This window comes from Aegilops tauschii, chromosome 7, assembly GCF_002575655.3.
Source record: "Aegilops tauschii subsp. strangulata cultivar AL8/78 chromosome 7, Aet v6.0, whole genome shotgun sequence".
In the NCBI taxonomy this organism is placed as follows: Eukaryota; Viridiplantae; Streptophyta; class Magnoliopsida; order Poales; family Poaceae; genus Aegilops; species Aegilops tauschii.
The window spans coordinates 85,860,521-85,881,256 of NC_053041.3; positions in this window are offsets into that span (position 1 = coordinate 85,860,521).

Sequence of the window (20,736 nt, forward strand, 5' to 3'; positions counted from 1 at the left end):
CGGAGGCTGCTCAACAATTTATTACAAGCACGCCGATATTATACATAAAGGCGGATATGACACAAGGGGTATGGTGGCATAACTACTGACTCGTAATAAAAGTGGTGGTGGATATGTCACAGTGAAGTGGGTGACAGGACTCCTAAATCTTACAGCTTATCGAGCGTCGGAGTGAGGCTCGAGGACTATTATTGTGGGTGGCGGAAGCGTATATAATACAAGTGACCAAATCCAGGATCGCACAGGACTGACTGGGACTCCTCTAGGCGTCGGACTCGCTATCAAACTCATCATCCATGAGATCGCTTTCGTCAACATCTGGCCAAATCAACAAGCCAGGTGAGTACTATGAAAGTACTCGCAAGACAGTTTGGACATAAGATATAACAAATGCAAACATGGTGCACATGAGCAGATTAATAATGCACACTCCGTTAATGAACTTGCACTGCATGGGAATAAAAAGGAAGTCGGGCGGTAGTCCTCCCGAAATCCCAATGCAATACTGAAGGCCAATCGAGTGTCTGAAATGACTCCTCGAAAGGGTACAAATAAATTAACAATGCCGCAGTCGGGCGTCAGGGCGACACCACATAAAGGGCTTATAACGGAATATAAACGACAGTGCGTGCCATAGTCGGACGTCTGAGCGACATCACATAAAGGGCTTATATCAAAAGTAAATAACGAGAGTGCCATAGTCGGACGTCTGAGCGACATCACATAAAGGGCTTATATCAGAAGTAAATAACAAGAGTGCCACAGTCGGACGTCTGAGCGACATCACATAAAGGGCTTATATTAAAAGTAAATAACAAGAGTGCCACAGTCGGACGTCTGAGCGACATCACATAAAGGGCTTATATTAAAAGTAAATAACAAGAGTGCCACAGTCGGACGTCTCAGCGACATCACATAAAGGGCTTATATTTCATAACTCGATATTCCAGTAGCTCATGAAGTTAAATCATTTTAAGGAAATACTCAGGTACGAAATAATAAAATGGTTAGTCCATCCACAGGAATAACATTCAACCGGGTTTACCACTCAAGCTTGTTCACCGGGGATTTCCACGGAGGCTGACACAGGGACTGACACAGGGACTGATATGGATACTGTTTGGATACCTTGACCCTGGTCCTTGACCATGAACACGATGACTCGGAAGGTTTGACTTTGCAGAGTTTGTACTCTTAACCACAGCCAACGGATTTCAGTAGTCACAAGGGACTAGTTCCATTTACGGTATTTTAGGAGAAACACATCTAACCAGTACACACCCATTCCACATTCCGTTGCCAGGAATCACCCTAAGCAACGTTCAAGAAAAACCTTGAGACGGGGAGGCTACAACCTCGCGTAGCATGGGATCAAATTTATATCGCGCGCTCTAAGGGGTGCCCCCCTCTCGGTCCCAACCGGAAACACCCATGCCCCCTGACCGGATGACTGGCTTTAATCCAGGGCCATGGAACCCTCATCTCGGCCCCTCTATTTGGTGTGCACAAGGAAAGAGGTTTGCAACTTACTAAACCGTATTCTTTGTAGAAAACATGTGGCAGTACAAAAGGGGACGAACGGTAACGTGGCTCGATCCACGTTAACGTCGGGGTTTAACGGTTGACATAAGACTGGCATGCTGCAACAATACCATCTTACTACCTCTCATGTCACCACATGATCAGGTCATCTCCCATCAAAAGATCACATCAAACTTCGAAGACACGGGTAGTTGCCTTGCATACAACGTAACACTCACCGATGCCCATATGCCATGCACAAACTATTCAAGCAAACATGCAAAACACTCATCATATCAAAGGTTCAAACATGCTTGCCTGGTTCGGAGAAGTCGGAGTCTAGCTCGGCGAAGTTCGCGGCTCCGTCACCTCCTCCGGAATCTACGGTATAAAGAAACCGTATACTAACGTGAATATCGTTGCGTGTATAAAATTTATTCCAAAAATTTTCCAAATAAATACTATAAAAAACTATACAAAAATATAAGACTAACAAAAAAAGAATCAATCAAAAAGCATCTTTTGTTTAAAAGATATAAGGGTTTTAGTCCAAGGACTAATCTATGATGAAACAGAAAAGATCCAGGGGCTTGTTTGAAAATGCAGAAAATGCTTCGGTACGAAATACGTCAGCCCAGAAGGAAAACACATTTTGTCCGAAGGCGCCTTCAGAAAACGGTTCGGAGGAAAGAAAGGGAGGCTGACGGGGGGGTCCCACCCGTCAGGTTCAAACTCCGAACGGAACTCGCCGGCGCCCGAAGGCTGCGGTGGTCGCCGGCGTTGATCCACGGCGAGGTAGGGTGATCGGAGGGTACCTACGGGTTCAGGGTGTCCTTCCGCGTCGGTGAGAGGTGGACTTGACCATCGGCGAGCACCACGGCGACGGCGACCTTATCTCCGGCGGACGGTGGTTCGGGCGAGGATGAAGCTCTCCGGGGGTGCTGCAAACTCCAAATTAGGGCGTGGGTCAGAGAGGTGGATGCACTAGGATGCTACTGGCATGAGTTGAGCAGCGGGGGTGCACGCACTGGAGTGAATCTAGCCGGATCCCGAAGCGGGTCGAGGCGGCCGGAGTTGGGGAAGAAGACTTCCTCGAGGCTCTCCCAGTGGCTTGGCGTGGTACTTGTGGGGTGTAGGGATGGTGCGTGTTCGAGTTCAAGCTCGGGACCTCCTTTTATAGGCGATCCGAGGAGGTGGCCATGAACGGGATAACGCCGGCGAGCAATTACGGCGAGGCAGAGGTCGGGCAGGAGGTTTAGGCGACTTGGCATCTTCGTGGTGGTCCACTGGCACCGTTTCTTGGCTAAAACCTCGGTCGGGCTTGGGTAATGCTCCGGTCCACGACGGAACGGCCGTATGGGCACGACGGCGGCAGGGAGCGCGCTCCGCGCCTTCTAGTTCACGACGACGGCTCTGCAGCGTGCACAGGGGAGGGGACGGCCACGCGGTGGCCTCTGGTGGCTTGGGCGGTGCTGGACGGCGCCGTCCCTCGCTGCGCCTCTCTGGCAGCCGCAGCGGGCGCTGCTGCCGCCGCTCACGGGGAGGCGCACCTCTGCCAGCTCGCCGCCGACGCCCGCAAGCGTCCAGGTGACCGTGCGGCGCGGTGGATAAGAAGGGGAACAGGGAGCAAGGCGCCACCGCGGCTACTGGCGAGATCGAGGTAAGTTTCTGAAGAAAACGACACCGGCTTCTGAAACTGTTTACTGAATTCTGAACTTTGACAGGAACAGTGCATGCCAGGTGTTCGACGATATGATTTGGCACGAGGGAAAAAAATTCTGGAGCTGGGGCTTGGTGAGGTCACCTCTTGATGCATCCAGAGGCTGCCTGAATTTTCTCAGATTTTTAGGAGGAGAAAACAAATGAATTTCACCAAATTTTGCAAACATGGCCCAAACTTGCAGCAAGCACATTTTGAAAATTTTGAACTGGGGACCAGTGGATCTTCCTGGATCTTGGTTGAGGGTCCTAGGGACTAGCCAGGGAAATTTCTTTGGAGGCAAAACTCAAAGGAAAACTAGTGGTTCCCTTGTAAATTTCTAAAGGCCAAAATAGAAGGCAGAAAATATTTTTGATTAAAAATAAATGGAGATAAAAATCATGGGGGAGTTAACTTGCTGGATTTGAAGCTTGTATTGACACCAAGTGGGAAGATGGATTTTGGGAGGGGGATTTCAACTTAGGTTATGGCAAGAGGTTGGTTTTGAAAGGGAAAGGATCACTTCATAAGCCATAGGGCTGTTTTATAAAGAAAAGATTTTCAACAACTTTCCCAAGGGAAAAACACTTGTGTTGAGTAAAATCACAAGATGAAAAACCTCCAAGACTAAAGATCAAGTCTTGGATGAACCCAAACAAAATACTTGTCATAAAAGAAAATTTTTGAGAAGGGAAGTCTCTAAAAAAAATTAAATAACCCCCTTCAAATCAAATAAAGATTTTGATAAAACCAAATAAAAATTTTTGGGTGTCACAAAACTCAAGCCCAAGTGGGAGGGTCCCTTCATTATGGATGAAGTTCTCACTGGAGGAGCATACCGCTTACGTGATGCATCGGACAATCGCTTAGAGCCGAACCCGTGGAACGCCGCCAGTCTCCGAAGATTCTACGCCTAGAGTCGGACTCTTTGTTCGCCTTTTTGTTTCCATTGTTTCTCTCTTTATCCTTTTCAAGCTTTATAGCTTTTGCGCGGCTAGACCACACACTTATGACGTACACATCATTAAATGTATACGCCCATAATACCTGGGGGCTTCTTTTACAGAAGCTTATTATCATTTTCCGAGCATCAAGCTCAGCACATATGTGTCCTTGCCGCATATGTACCTTTTCTTCGCCATTATATGCATCGTTATGACTTAAGTTTTTGCCAAGCTGGGTTGCCTGGCTCCTGTGCTTATGCCCACGTTCCCGTTTATTCAAGCAACTTGTCTGTTCAAGCAACTATGACCCCTACACCTGGTTTCCACGCATACCCCGGTCTATATTGTCGCTCCGGTATTCGGAAACACACCGCACCTTCGGGTCCAGAGGTCGAAGCGAAAAGGTCTGCCATGACAATCGTTTTACAATCCGGCTAGGGACAAACTTGTCAATTGAAGTACATAGTCACTTGGACTCAAAAACTTCTTCCTCTATGTCGTCTAACAGGCTGTCTAGCTTACAATCCTATAGGGAAAACTTGGCAGCTATCTTTACTTGGTCATATACCAAACTCACTGGAATTTCTTGTCCATCTGACCCCCGAGGTCCGACCCGGGCCATATGATTTGGATCAAGCTTGGTGTACCGCGTTTTCATCATGGCCCAGGCCTCTCGCGCACCTTCTCGGTAGGCCGATATCTTCCATAATCGAAAATGGCACCGAGCCCCCTGGAATAGCTTCACAAGCTCCTCCATACTTCCTGGAGGGGAGGCGGATGGCCACAAAGCCTTGGCAACACTCCGCATTGCTTGCCGAGCTCGCTCGTGCACTTGGGACAGTTCTTGCAGCAAATCGCCTTGAGATCCGGACATTTCCTCTTCGGGACGGCCAGTCAGCATACCTGCAGACATAAATCTGTCAGCTCACTTCTTTACCGAATTACACAGAGGTAAGTTCAAAAGCATATTGAATATGCCGCCTCGTAGCCTCTTATTTTCCTTCACGGCGTCCGCTAGCTGGGCTCGTACATCTTTTAGCTCTTTGCCTAGCAGGGTGTTGGAATCCTACAGCTTGTTCTTATCTTCCCTGACCCGTGTCAACACACGTTCGCCTGCGGCCAGTTGCCTTTCGTCATGTCGTTTACCCGCCTGCGCGACCTCCAGGTCCTCTTTCAGTTGATCGACTTATCCTATCATCAGAACCGTAACAGTATTAATATTACTGGTACGTGATTATTCTTTTTCTGGATGGAGGGGAACATTACCAGGTGGTGCCTCTTTGAACTTCTTCTGTTCGGCGGTAGCAACAGCTAGCTGAGTCCGGCATTGTTCCAGCTCATGAAACAGCAGTTTGTTCTTCTCTGTGAGTACCTGATTATACAACGATCCTTAAATCAGTTGTTTCAATTGTTTCAAGTCTCGGGGGCTACTGGTACGTGATTACTAGATCTGTACAATGCGTACTTACCCGCATATCTTTCAAATACTGGTCAGTGGCCCCGGTAAGCCCATCCCGAGCAGCTGGGATGTACGCATCAGTCGAGCTGAAGGCGTCGAACGCCTCTTTACCAAAGTCGGGGTCGCGAAGAGCGGCCCTCCGGCGCCGATGATTCATCGCGCTCTCCACTTTAGAGTTCGTGACGGATACATTATCTGAATCCTCTGAAGAAGGACAATCCGGCATCGCTTCTGTGTCAGCCCCCGCCCTAGAGGCAGGGTCTGGAACCTGACTGGTGGAGGCGCGGCCGGCAGGATCCCCAGACATAGTCCGGCGAACACTCTTCCTGATAAAACACAGTGGACAGTGTCACGATTTGATGTGACTGCTAGGGTGCATATTTAAAGCCATACCTCTTTGAGGAAGGTTCGGCCGTGTTGTCATTTGCCTTTCTCATCGAAGACCCGCCTGGCGCAAGTGCCGCTCTCTTCTGAGATGCCTCTGGTGTAATATGACACGTTGAGCGCCTCCCCTTTGGAGCACAAGACAATCCGGCGGGTGAGGCATAATGAGGAAGCTCCTTCGGAGGAAATGTCTCCTGTCTACTTACATATGAGGCAGGAAGGAGGCCGGGATAATCGGCCGTGATGGCCACTTCTGTGCCATCGTAACTCGCCTGGTAGAAGACTCCCTCCTTGAGCTCTACGAATATATCCGGTTCTTCTCCGAATCCGGGGTCGAGGTCCCAGTTATGGTCCTCCGGCTCTGGAGCGGGGCTATAAATCCCCGCGGCAACCCTCCGCCGTTCCTATTTGTTGGACGGGTTGATGACAGTTAAAAATGACTCGGGGGAGAATTGAATAAAGTGGTGAGATTAAAACTCACCCAGTTAGGAGGATTGTACATGGAAAATCCCTCTCGGCGTGTAAGGCGAGTGAATTCCTCTTTCTCCCTTTATACAGATCGGCCAATATTGTGGCCAGGGCAGTGGGGGAATCCGGACCCTTTCGTCCGTAGCGTGAGGCGTCATCTTCCCCATTATAGTGCCACATAGGGAGCCCCCTGAATTGAAGCGGCTGAACACCTCGCGCTATGGAAGTTGACATTACCTCGATATTGATAATCCGGATTGGGCAAGTGTCCTTATCTTACCCATCAACTGCCGGACTTCTGCACTATCTTCCTCTTCGAGGCTCCGAGGACGCCAGCTGTGGCGTTTCCTCAACGGAGCGCTGGAAAATTCGGGAAGGCCCATTCGGACTGGGTCGGGGAGAGCGACATCTTCAATGTAAAACCACTCCGAGGGCCACTCTTCGGATGCCTTCTTCGGCGTATCGGACAGGTATCCGGTCCCGGCTATGCGCCATATTTCGGCACCGCCCACCTCGAATACGGATCCCTTTTGGGTACGAGGGACAAGGCAGAAAAGTTTCCTCCATAAATCAAAGTGGGCCTCGCAGCCCAGGAATAGCTCGCAAAGAGCGACAAAACCCGCGATATGCAGGATGGGGGTTGGGGTGAGGTTGTGCAGTTGGAGGCCGTAGTACTCCAGGAGACCTCAGAGGAAAGGGTGGATTGGAAACCCAATGCCTCTTATTAAAAAGGATATGAAGCACACCCGCTCCCCCCTTGTTGGATTAGGGAAATTTTCCGCCAGGGCTTCGCCTGTAAAGGAGGTTAATCCTGCCCGAACGGGAACCAGATCCACGGGGGGAAGAAATCCCTGCGTTTGAAGCTTACTCAGCTGGTCATGGGATACTGAGCATTTCTCCCAATCACCTTTTTCGGAGCCGTGGGGGCGGGAGGAAGAACTAGGAACGCTAGCCATGCTGGAATGGTTTCTCCTAGCAAGCTCTAAGGATTTTCCGCCTGGTGTGAGATGGCATCTGAGATCCAATCCACTTAAATATACGCCTTTCTTACATGACCAGGGTGTTATGTGCAAAAAATACCCTGACCTTTCGTGTTCACTCGACACATGGAAACCGAAGCAATGGAGGCGCAGAAGCCGATGGGTACAACATTAATGGATGCTTTGAAGCATTCGGAGGAAGAACTCGCCTTGCAATGCCGAAGACTATCAACACACCGGACACATCGTCATTGAAGCCTGGTTCGGGGGCTACTGACAGAGTCCTGGATTAAGGGGTCCTCGGGTGTCCGGCCTATATGACGTGGGCCGGACTGATGGGCCATGAAGATACAAGACAGAAGACTTCCACCCGTGTCCGGATGGGACTCTCCTTTGCGTGGAGGGCAAGCTTGGCGTTCGGATATGAAGATTCCATCCTCTGTAAACCAACTATGTACAACCCTAGGCCCCTTCGGTGTCTATATAAACTGGAGGGTTTAGTCCGTAGAGGCAATCATAATCATACAGGCTAGACATCTAGGGTTTAGCCACTACGATCTCGTGGTAGATCAACTCTTGTAATCCTCATATTCATCAAGATCAATCAAGCAGGAAGTAGGGTATTACCTCCATCGAGAGGGCCCGAACCTGGGTAAACATCGTGTCCCCCGTCTCCTGTTACCATCAACCTTAGACGCACAGTTCGGGACCCCCTACCCGAGATCTGCCGGTTTTGACACCGACACCGGGCGCAGACCCTGAGCAACAGAGGAATTAATGAAGTGATGACGCCCTAAGAATTAGCATGCATGCTAGGTTGAGTTTCTCTCTTTGGTAGGGTTGATAGTGCTTAGCGGCAACTAACCCCTAGCATAGAGGTCGAGTGTGTGTCTTTCTGTCCCTTCCAGTCCTTTTTGGTTCGCAGGCTGCACGGACGCTTCAGCAGAACTTTTTAAAGGAAAGGAGCCAAACTGACGCCCCGACCCCGGCAAGCCAACGCTGCCGGGAGCAGGAGATTCAGATAATTCCTTTTTCTCCCCCGCTACATACTTCTGTATGAAACTTGAATGTACGAAACTTCGCTTGATCCCACGCCACCGTGCTCCCTCCTTCCTATACCCAAAATCCCTTTTGGGCTGGAATTTGGTTGTAGTTGCGGTGGAAGGGAGACAAACGAAGGGCCTAATCCTACTTTGCCCCTACCTCCGCCAAGGGCGTGAGTGTGGTCGTGATATGGAGCGGGAGGACGGCAAGGCCTATTGCCGGGGGACGATGTTTACTTAAATAACAAGAACTCGGTCCTTGGTGTGAGCCTCGCTCACGCACAAAAGAACCCGGCAAACACCCTTTTCTTCATTAATACGTTGGTTAACAATTACAATTCATACGGAATGTAGACATGAGCAAGGGGTTACAAGGTTTAAATTCGACAAGTGCCCGCAGGCTTAAGATCTAAAAAACGATAAGATGCCCGTAATCCCTTTCTTGTCCCTCTCCTTAGGAAGCGGATCAAGATAGCAAAAGGGCAAAAGGAGTGCCTAGGCAAGGTACACATGGCAGAAGACACCAAGAGAACATCCCGGCGGCCATCCAGAAGAAGGCTGGTGATGATGGTGCCGGAGAAAAAGCCGAAAGATGAGGCAGCGGGCTGGCAATACGAGACGAAGGCATCGGTGCCATCGTACTTCGACTTGACGGCCCGCCACCCGCCTTCTTCGTCTTCTCCGGCCTTCCAGCGCCAGCCGCCAGAAGCGACGGCCCCGAGAAGTTCAAGGAGCTGGCTCGAGAAGCCACCACCAAGAACTACCCCCCGGGAAGTCGTTTTGCCGGGGAGAAGGCCAGGTGCAGATGATGGTGCTGCCGGCGTCACCCGGGGACGGTGTGTCCGATGCCTAGTCGGGCCCGTCCCCGTCGTCCTCCCCACCGGTCTCCTCCTCGTCGCTATCGCTCGAGGAGGAGCTTTCGTCGTCGGTCGAGCTCTCCGCGCAGCATCCTAACCTGATTCCCGAGCACCCGAAGACCTTGACAGAGAGCAGGTCAGCCTCCACTAATTTGGAGCAGAGGACGTGCCCCTTCATTAGGCAGTGAGCGTGTGCGAAGGTTTTCCAGCCATGACGAAGAAGCATTACATGAGGGACGGGGTACTCTACGTTCGCCCACATGTCCCTATTGCAACATCCCTTCATGTGAAGCCTCAAACTCGGCAGCTGGTCGACCTCCAGCACCCTCGCAAACGCCTCGGGAAGGCGAAGACGGCTACGCGGCGGTTTGCGTAGCTGCAAGATAAACTCCAGTGCCGTGTCTCCAACGTGGCCGCTTGACGAAGCAGGAGGAAACGGCGGCGCCGCAGGTGCCCCACTTCCGTGCCCACTTCTGCCTCGACCACCTCGCCGACCGCGACCATGTCCAGCACCTCCGCCATGGACGCTTGGCTCTTCCTTCACCGCCGCGGCTCTCTGGCGAGAGGAAGATCTAGTCGCCTCCGCAGGGGGGCGGCCGCGACCACGCCCTCTTGGCATAACGGTGGATGAAGAACGGAGAAGAAGAGAAGACGCAAAGGGATGCCCCTCCTTCTCCTCCCGACCTCCCTCTTATAGCCAGGCAGGAAGGACTGGGGGCTGGCTCTGTACCTTCTCTGAAGGGCCCTTTCGAGTCCATCTCATTAAGGCCATTGGCAACGAGCGAGGTCGTCGACCGCCCTCCCCGCACCAATCAAAGGCGCATGGGTATCTGCCATGGCACGCCTTTCCATATCCCTCACGCCCGCCACCTACCCCGCGCCATGCATGCGGCGTACGTGGCGAAAAAGGCGGGTGTAGTGGGAAGCGTGGAACGGCGGTTACCATCCCGTGAATAAAGGCTATACACAGGCCGCTGCAAGCACGACAGACGAGAAGATTACCATAGTTAGGCCCTGCCACGCGTGCCCGCGCACTGTTTGGGCCTGGCCCAACGACGCTTCGCACTCGTGTGTGGCCCAGGCCCGGGGGCTCCTGTCGGTGTACTAAAGTTTGAGGCCCTTTTGTACCCCTTACTTGTGCACGGGCAGTTGCAGCCACACCGGGCACGGGCTGACGGGGGAAGCTGGGGGCAAGATACAAGACGATGGAGAAACAGCCAAGCCAGAGACCAGAAAACAGAGGACGGGCTGGACCCCCGGCAAGATCCTTGCCGGACGATTCGCGAGACCCCGGCAAGATCCTTGCCGGGGCGACTTACAAAGCACTAACAAGAGCACCACCCTTGAGGTTGAGATCTCTGACGCCATCAACAACGTCAAGGCCAAAACCCAGTGGCCCGCACGTAGTGTCGTGCAGATCTTTGTGAAGGCCAGAAGACAAAGTACCCAACAAGATCCTTGTCAAGGACGTCTGCGAGGCCCTGGCAAGATCCTTGTCGGGGACTTCGGCAAGACCGTGGCAGGACTCCGCCACCCCGTCACCACTCCAGCGCAGTGGTCGGCCTGCCAGCCTAGCAGGCACCTGCGTGGCGGCATGCAGATCATCGTGAAGACTCTGCCACCTCTCCAGCGCAGCAGCTGGCCAGCCAACTTGGCACTGCATGCCTCGTAGGCATGGACGTGTGTCAAGACGGAGCGGGGCGGTGACGGACGGGACAGGTTCTATTCCCATCCCTGATAAAGCTAAAGGGCACGTAAGCAACGCATTTAATGCGTTTTGTCCTAAGACGCCGGTGATAAGCATATGCACTGTAGCAACTTCACACCTCATGTATGCCACTGTGGCAGCCCCTTGGACATATAAAAGGAGGCCCACGGCATATTGGAGGAGGATTCGAACTTTTGAACCACTCGGCCCAGCTCGCATGCATAGCGACGAGCCGAAGCTCAAGAACACAGAATATACACTCAACCAGGACTAGGGTTTTACGCTTCCGAGCGGCCCGAACCTGGGTAAAAATCCGTCGTGTTGACCATTAGATCTGCTCTTTGCTTTACCCCTCTTCCCTGCCAAACCGTAGAAGGGATCCGCGTGGTCCCGTAGGTGTCATTTTTTCCGACACCTTTTATGCTATCCAGAAAACCTGTATTATTTCCAATCAACAATATGTCATCCACATATAATATTAGAAATGCTACAGAGCTCCCACTCACTTTCTTGTAAATACAGGCTTCTCCAAAAGTCTGTATAAAACCATATGCTTTGATCACACTACAAAGCGTATATTCCAACTCCGAGATGCTTGCACCAGTCCATAAATGGATCGCTGGAGCTTGCACACTTTGTTAGCACCTTTTGGATCGACAAAACCTTCTGATTGCATCATATACAACTCTTCTTTAAGAAATCCATTAAGGAATGCAGTTTTGACATCCATTTGCCAAATTTCATAATCATAAAACGCGGCAATTGCTAACATGATTCGGACAGACTTAAGCATCGCTGCGGGTGAGTAGGTCTCATCATAGTCAACTCCTTGAACTTGTCGAAAACCTTTCGCAACAAGTCGAGCTTTGTAGACAGTAACATTACCATCAGCGTCGGTCTTCTTCTTGAAGATCCATTTATTTTCTATGGCTTGCCGATCATCGGGCAAGTCAACCAAAGTCCAGACTTTGTTCTCATACATGGATACCATCTCAGATTTCATGGCCTCAAGCCATTTCGCGGAATCTGGGCTCATCATCGCTTCCTCATAGTTCATAGGTTCGTCATGGTCTAGTAACATGACTTCTAGAATAGGATTATCGTACCACTCTGGTGCGGACCATACTCTGGTTGACCTACGAGGTTCGGTAGTAACTTGATCTGAAGTTTCATGATCATCATCATTAGCTTCCTCACAAATTGGTGTAGGAATCACTAGAACTGATTTCTGTGATGAACTAATTTCCAATTCGGGAGAAGGTACAACTACCTCATCAAGTTCTACTTTCCTCCCACTCACTTCTTTCGAGAGAAACTCTTCTCTAGAAAGAATCCATTCTTAGCAACGAATATCTTGCCTTCGGATCTGTGATAGAAGGTGTACCCAACAGTTTCTTTTGGGTATCCTATGAAGACGCATTTCTCCGATTTGGGTTCGAGCTTATCAGGTTGAAGCTTTTTCACATAAGCATCGCAGCCCCAAACTTTAAGAAACGACAGCTTAGGTTTCTTACCAAACCACAGTTCATATGGTGTCGTCTCAACAGATTTAGATGGTGCCCTATTTAACGTGAATGCAGCCGTCTCTAAAGCATAACCCCAAAATGATAGCGGTAAATCAGTAAGAGACATCATAGATCGGACCATATCTAATAAAGTACGGTTACAACATTCGCACACACCATTACGCTGTGGTGTTCCAGGTGGCGTGAGTTGCGAAACTATTCCACATTGTTTCAAATGAAGACCAAACTCGTAACTCAAATATTCACCTCCGTTATCAGATCATAGAAACTTTATTTTCTTGTTACGATGATTTTCCACTTCACTCTGAAATTCTTTGAACTTTCCAAATGTTTTAGACTTATGTTTCATTAAGTAGATATACCCATATCTGCTCAAATCATCCGTGAAGGTCAAAAAATAACTATAGCCGCCGCGAGCCTCAACACTCATCGGACTGCATACATCGGTATGTATTATTTCCAATAAGTCAGTGGCTCGCTCCATTGTTCCGGAGAACGGAGTCTTAGTCATCTTGCCCATGAGGGATGGTTCGCAAGCCTCAAGTGATTCATAATCAAGTGATTCCAAAAGCCCATCAGCATAGAGTTTCTTCATGCGCTTTACACCAATATGACCTAAACGGCAGTGCCACAAATAAGTTGCACTATCATTACTAACTTTGCATCTTGTGTCTTCAATATTATGAATATGTGTATCACTACGATCGAGATTCAACAAAAATAGACCACTCATCAAGGGTGCATGACCATAATAGATATTACTCATATAAATAGAACAACCATTATTCTCTGATTTAAATGAATAACTGTCTCGCATCAAACAAGATCCAGATAAAATGTTCATGCTCAACGCTGGCACCAAATAACAATTATTCAGGTCTAAACTAATCCCGAAGGTAGATGTAGAGGTAGCGTGTCGACAGCGATCACATCGACCTTGGAACCATTTCCGACACGCATCGTCACCTCGTCCTTAGCCAATCTTTGTTTAGTCCATAGCCCCTATTTCGAGTGGCAAATATGAGCAACAAAACCAGTATCAAATACCCAGGCGCTACAACGAGCATTAGTAAGGTACACATCAATAACATGTATATCAAATATACCTTTCACTTTGCCATCCTTCTTATCCGCCAAATACTTGGGGCAGTTCCGCTTCCAGTGACCAGTCACTTTGTAGTAGAAGCACTCAGTTTCAGGCTTAGGTCCAGACTTGGGCTTCTTCCCGGGAGCAGCAACTTGCTTGCTATTCTTCTTGAAGTTCCCCTTCTTCCCTTTGCCCTTTTTCTTGAAACTAGTGGTCTTGTTAACCATCAACACTTGATGCTCCTTCTTGATTTCTACCTCCGCAGCTTAAGCATTGCGAAGAGCTCGGGAATTGTCTTTTCCATCCCTTGCATGTTATAGTTCATCACGAAGCCTTTATAGCTTGGTGGCAGTGATTGAAGAACTCTGTCAATGACACTATCATCAGGAAGATTAACTCCCAGTTGAGTCAAGTGGTTATGGTACCCAGACATTCTGAGTATGTGTTCACTGACAGAACTATTCTCCTCCATCTTGCAGCTATAGAACTTGTTGGAGGCTTTATATCTCTCAACTCGGGCATTTTCTTGAAATATTAACTTCAACTCCTGGAACATCTCATATGCTCCATGACGTTCAAAACGTCTTTGAAGTCCCGATTCTAAGCCATAAAGCATGGCACACTGAACTATCGAGTAGTCATCAGCTTTAGTCAGCCAGACGTTCATAACGTCCGGAGTTTCTCCTGCAGCAGGCCTTGCACCTAGCGGTGCTTCCAGGACGTAATTCTTCTGTGCAGCAATGAGGCTAATCCTCAAGTTACGGACCCAGTCCATGTAGTTGCTACCATCATCTTTCAACTTAGCTTTTTCTAGGAACGCATTAAAATCCAAGGGAATGGTAGCACGGGCCATTGATCCTCAACAACATAGATATGCAAAAAACTATCAGGACTAAGTTCATGATAAATTAAATTTCAATTAATCATATTACTAAAGAACTCCCACTTAGATAGACATCCCTCTAGTCATCTAAATGATCACGTGATCCATATCAACTAAACCATGTCCGATCATCACGTGAGATGGAGTAGTTTTCAATAGTGAACATCTCTATGTTGATCATATCTACTATAGGATTCACGTTCGACCTTTCGGTCTCAGTGTTCCGAGGCCATATCTGCATATGCTAGGCTCGTCAAGTTTAACCCGAGTATTCTGCACGTGCAAAACTGGGTTGCACCCGTTGTATGTGAACGTAGAGCTTATCACACCCGATCATCACGTGGTGTCTCGGCACGACGAACTATAGCAACGGTGCATACTCAGGAAGAACACTTATACCTTGAAATTTAGTGAGGGGTCATCTTATAATGCTACCGCCGTACTAAGCAAAATAAGATGCATAAAAGATAAACATCACATGCAATCAAAATATGTGACATGATATGGCCATCATCATCTTGTGCCTTTGATCTCCATCTCCAAAGCACCGTCATGATCTCCATTGTCACCGGCTTGACACCTTGATCTCCATCGTAGCGTCGTTGTCATCTCGCCAACTATTGCTTCTACGACTATCGCTACTGCATAGTGATAAAGTAAAGCAATTACATGGCGATTGCATTTCATACAATAAAGCGACAACCATAAGGCTCCTGCCAGTTGCCGATAACTTTTACAAAACATGATCATCTCATACAATAACTTATATCGCATCATGTCTTCACCATATCACATCACAACAAGCCCTGCAAAAAAAGTTAGACGTCCTCTACTTTGTTGTTGCAAGTTTTACGTGGCTGCTACGGGCTTCTAGCAAGAACCATTCTTACCTACGCATCAAAACCACAATGATTTTTCGTAAGTGTGCTGTTTTAACCTTCAACAAGGACCGGCCGTAGTCAAACTCGATTCAACTAAAGTTGGAGAAATAGACACCCGCCAGCCACCTGTGTGCAAAGCGCATCGGTAGAACCGGTCACATGAACGTGGTCATGTAATGTTGATCCGGGCCGCATCATCCAACAATAGCGCCGAATCAAAGTAAGACGTTGGTGGTAAGCAGTATGACTATTATCGCCCACAACTCTTTGTGTTCTACTCGTGCAAATCATCTACGCATAGACCTGGCTCGGATGCCACTGTTGGGGAACGTAGCATGCAATTTCAAAAAAATTCCTACGATCACGCAAGATCTATCTAGGAGATGCATAGCAACAAGAGGGGAAGAGTGTTTCTACGTACCCTCGTAGACCGAAAGCAGAAGCGTTTGGTTAACGCGGTTGATGTAGTCGAATGTCTTCACGATCCAACCGATCGTAGTACCGAATGTACGGCACCTCTGTGTTCAGCACACGTTCAGCCCGATGACGTCCCTCGAACTCTTGATCCAGCAGAGGGTCGAGGGAGAGTTCCGTTAGAATGAAGGCGTGGTGACGGTGATGGTGATGTGATCCGCGCAGGGCTTTGCCTAAGCACTACGACGCTATGACCGGAGGCGTAAACTATGGAGGGGGGCACCGGACACGGCTAAGAGAACAATTGATGTGCCTTTGGGGTGCCCCACGCCCCCGTATATAAAGGAGGGGAGAAGGAGGCGGTCGGCCAGGAGGGGTCGCGCCAAGGGGGGAGTCCTACTAGGACTCCACTCCTAGTAGGATTCTCCCGCCCCCCTCCTTCTTACGGAGAGGGGGAAGGGGAAAGAGGTGGAGAGGGAGAAGGAAAGGGGGGCCGCGCCCCCCAACCCCTTGTCCAATTCGAACTGGCTTGGGGGGCGCACGCCACCTCTTGTGGCCTGCCTCCTCCTCTCCACTATGGCCCATGAGGCCCATTAACTTTCCCGCGGGGTTCCGGTAACCTCCCGGTACTACGAAAAATCCCTGAACCTCTTTGGAACCATTCCGGTGTCCATATATATATAACCTTCCAATATATCAATCTTTACCTCTCGACTATTTCGAGACTCCTCGTCATGTCCGTGATCTCATCCGGGACTCCGAACACACTTCGGTCACCAAAACACATAACTCATAATACAAATCGTCATCGAACGTTAAGCGTGCGGACCCTACGGGTTCGAGAACTATGTAGACATGACCGAGACACATCTCCGGTCAATAAACAATAGCGGAACCTGGATGCTCGTATTGGTTCCTACATATTCTACGAAGATCTTTATCGGTCAAACCGCACAACAACATACGTCATTCCCTTTGTCATCGGTATGTTACTTGCCCGAGATTCGATCGTCGGTATCCTCATACGTAGTTCAATCTCGTTACTGGCAAGTCTCTTTACTCGTTTCGTAATGCATCATCCCGTAACTAACTCATTAGTCACATTGCTTGCAAGGCTTATAGTGATGTGCATTACCGAGAGGGCCCAGAGATACCTCTCCGATACACGGAGTGACAAATCCTAATCTCGATCTATGCCAACCCAACAAACACCTTCGGAGACACCTGTAGAGCATCTTTATAATCACCTAGTTACGTGGTGATGTTTGATAGCACACAAGGTGTTCCTCCGATATTCGGGAGTTGCACAATCTCATAGTCAGAGGAATATGTATAAGTCATGAAGAAAACAATAGCAATAAAACTTAATGATCATTATGCTAAGCTAAAGGATGGGTCTTGTCCATCACATCATTCTCTAATGATGTGATCCCGTTCATCAAATGACAACACATGTCTATGGTCAGGAAACTTAACCATCTTTGATTAACAAGCTAGTCAAGTAGAGGCATACTAGGGACACTCTGTGTTGTCTATGTATTCACACATGTACTAAGTTTCCGGTTAATACAATGTAGCATGAATAATAAACATTTATCATGATATAAGGAAATATAAATAACAACTTTATTATTGCCTCTAGGGCATATTTCCTTCACCCACTTCCTTCCCTCTCCCCCCCTCTTTCCTTCCCCCTTGGGGAAACATGGCAGGGGGGCGCAGGGCAAGGCAGGGCCCCTAGGGGGGGCGGACAGCCCTAGGGTGCGCCCTGGACTCTCCCCTCCCCCTCCCACCTATATATATGTGGGAGGGGGCGCCTAGCACACCACAATCAATTGTTAGCCGTGTGCGGCGCCCCCCTCCACCGTTTACACCCCCGGTCATATTTTTGTAGTGCTTAGGCGAAGCCCTGTGGAGATCACTTCACCATCACCGTCACCACGCCGTCGTGATGTCGGAACTCATCTACTACCTCGACGTCTTGCTGGATCGTGAAGGCGAGGAACGTCACCGAGCTGAACGTGTGCAGAACACGGAGGTGTTGTGCGTTCGGTACTTGATCGGTTGAAGCGCGAAGAAGTTCGACTACATCAACCGCGTTGTGAAACGCTTCCGCCTACGGTCTACGAGGGTACGTAGACACACTCTCCCCCTCATTGCTATGCATCTCCATGGATAGATCATTGCTTGTGCGTAGAAAAAAAAATTGTTTTCCATGCAACGTTCCTCAACACTTTTCGATAAGTAAGAGTGTTGAGCCCAATAAGGATCATAAGGAATTGATAAGTACTCCCTCTATTCCATAATATAAGATGTTATTACATCCAATATACTCATATATTTCATGTAATAACGTCATATATTATGAGACGGATGGAGTAATTTTCAACAAGGTTACACTGTAAATGTTGTAAAAGATGATTTGATATATTGTTTGATAGGAAAATAAATAGTAACAAAAGTAATAAAGTGCAGCAAGTGGCCCAATCCTTATGTATGCTAAGGACAAGCCGGTTGTGTTTCTTATAATAGCTAAAACGCTCTTGAGGACACACGGGAATAAGTGTTGTGTGTGTGGACCGGAGGTAAGGCATTATTCTTACTTGAACGAATACCTACTTATGATTATACCCTCCATGCAAGAATCCTCAAATACAAGAGAGCTAATTAAGACAAATCTAACCATAACATAAAACAGTTGGATCCAAACAGTCCCTCTGAGAACAATTCATAAACTAGGGTTTGGGTTTCTATCACTCCTGCAGCCGATCATCTACAAACTAATTCCACAATGTCTTCCCCTAGGCCCAAAAATGGCGACGTGTCATGTAGTTGACGTTCACATAACATCACTAGAGGAAGAACAACACAATGTATTATTAAAATCTTAAATGGTAATCAACTTCACATGATTACTAGCCACAAGACTTCTCTCATGTCCTCAAGAACTAAAGGATTTACTCACAAGACATTGTATGCATCATGATCGGTGGGAGAAACATGGCCATATCACGACCACTCTCCATATTTTGAGATTCAGGGCATGTGAAGAAAAGATGTTGCATCTATTCGATTGGATGAAGTCATCAGCGAGAAGCGGCATGTTGATGGATCATTTTCTTATGCAGGTTTTGCATTGTGTCGAGGAAGTCGGCGTGTAGGAGGCAGCCAAAGATGTAGACCTTGGCAGGAAACCTAGATTCCCATATGAGATCTAGCTTTGGATCCAAGATTTGATCGTTTAGGGCCGCATATGCCCCCTTGGTGGAGAATTTTAAGCCACCAAGAAGGGCCCTTTACCGATCCAGTCCTTCAGAGCAGGACCTTGCAACGGTAGCCTTATGGACTCAATTCATCAGTCGGAATGCAGGTTAGACGGCTACCCAGGCCAAGGTTGATCGCATCATGTATGAGTATGGCTACTAGCGTGTGTTATTGTGTGTGGTGTGATGAAGGCATTCCCTGTCGACCCATGGGCAGAAAATCGTGCCCATGGCCAAACCTAATGGATACCGATCGGGTATGGATATCCACCATATCCTCCCAACAGGTATATATAGTACCTCCGAAAATAGCAAAAACATGTGCCAACTAAGATTAGCACTCCAGACAATACCCAAATAAGCACAAGTACTAAGGACATCAATACACAATCTAAGTTCCTCACGAAATGACAAAGCACAATAAAAAAATTCTAACAGAATGACATAACACAACTCGCGAAGACATGGAGTAAGTTACGGTGGTGATTTTCTTTCCTTTTCTAGTTAAGATTTATTATAGGGGAAAGGATAGTGAAGTAGGGATTAGGGAATATTGACACCAAAAGTCAGACTATGGGGTTGGATTCGGGCATACTCACGTGTATGGAACCCATACCTGATCCATGAGACTGGCCATAGTAGGAGTAACTTCAACAGTAACATAGAGTCCAACTCAGGAAATTTGTCTATGTAGCAATGAGTTAATGAGGAGAGAGGTATGAGTAACTTAGATAGTTACCGTAACATCACATATCACAATACAATACTCCCTCCTTTCCGGTTTATTGGGCTCATCTCATTTTCTTGATTTTTTTCATATTATAAGTCTTACTTTCACTTCTTTCCATCACATGTTCACATTTCAAGGTGCATTAAATTGAAGCCTGCAAGGATTTAAAGAAATCAACCAATGCATGTAACCATTCCTACTCATTTATTGGTCATCCATGCATACATTATAATTAATGCAGATTAAAGTTTGAGTAATTTTGTAAACTATGAGATACATTCCTCCACTTATAATCTATCTTGGTTGATGAGATTTCAGATTTAAGCTCTGTAAACCGGAAAGGAGGAAGTATGAGTCTATAACCTACTCCCTATGTTCCTAAATATAAGTCTTTTTAGATATTTCACTACAGACTACATACGAAGCAAAATGAAATCTCCAAAAAGACTTATATTTAGAAACGGAGGGAGTAATAAATAAGTTTTGCATGACACAACACTTATGTTACTACCCACTATAAAGGTAGTAATGTAGTCTAGGGTCACGTATATGTTACTATAGTGTAAATTCCCTCCACTATGGCTAGTCTGACTAGTCGGGTCGGATTTGAGTGCTGCCCATGTGCGCAAAAATGTCCAAACCCTGCCCATTCGGACCGTGTCCATGCGGTCATTCATGTCCATGCGGTCATTCATGTCCATGCGAAAAATTACCAGCGTTATTCAGGTAGGAGGTGTAACTGCATGGGGTTGGGCCTATCACACAGTGACACAATCCCCTTACTCAACGACTTTTCATATAGTAACGACCTCTTCAGAACTTTAATATTTCACTGTAAAAGAAATTTGAATGGAGGGATCTCTCTCCGATTTCATTAAAGAAATCATTA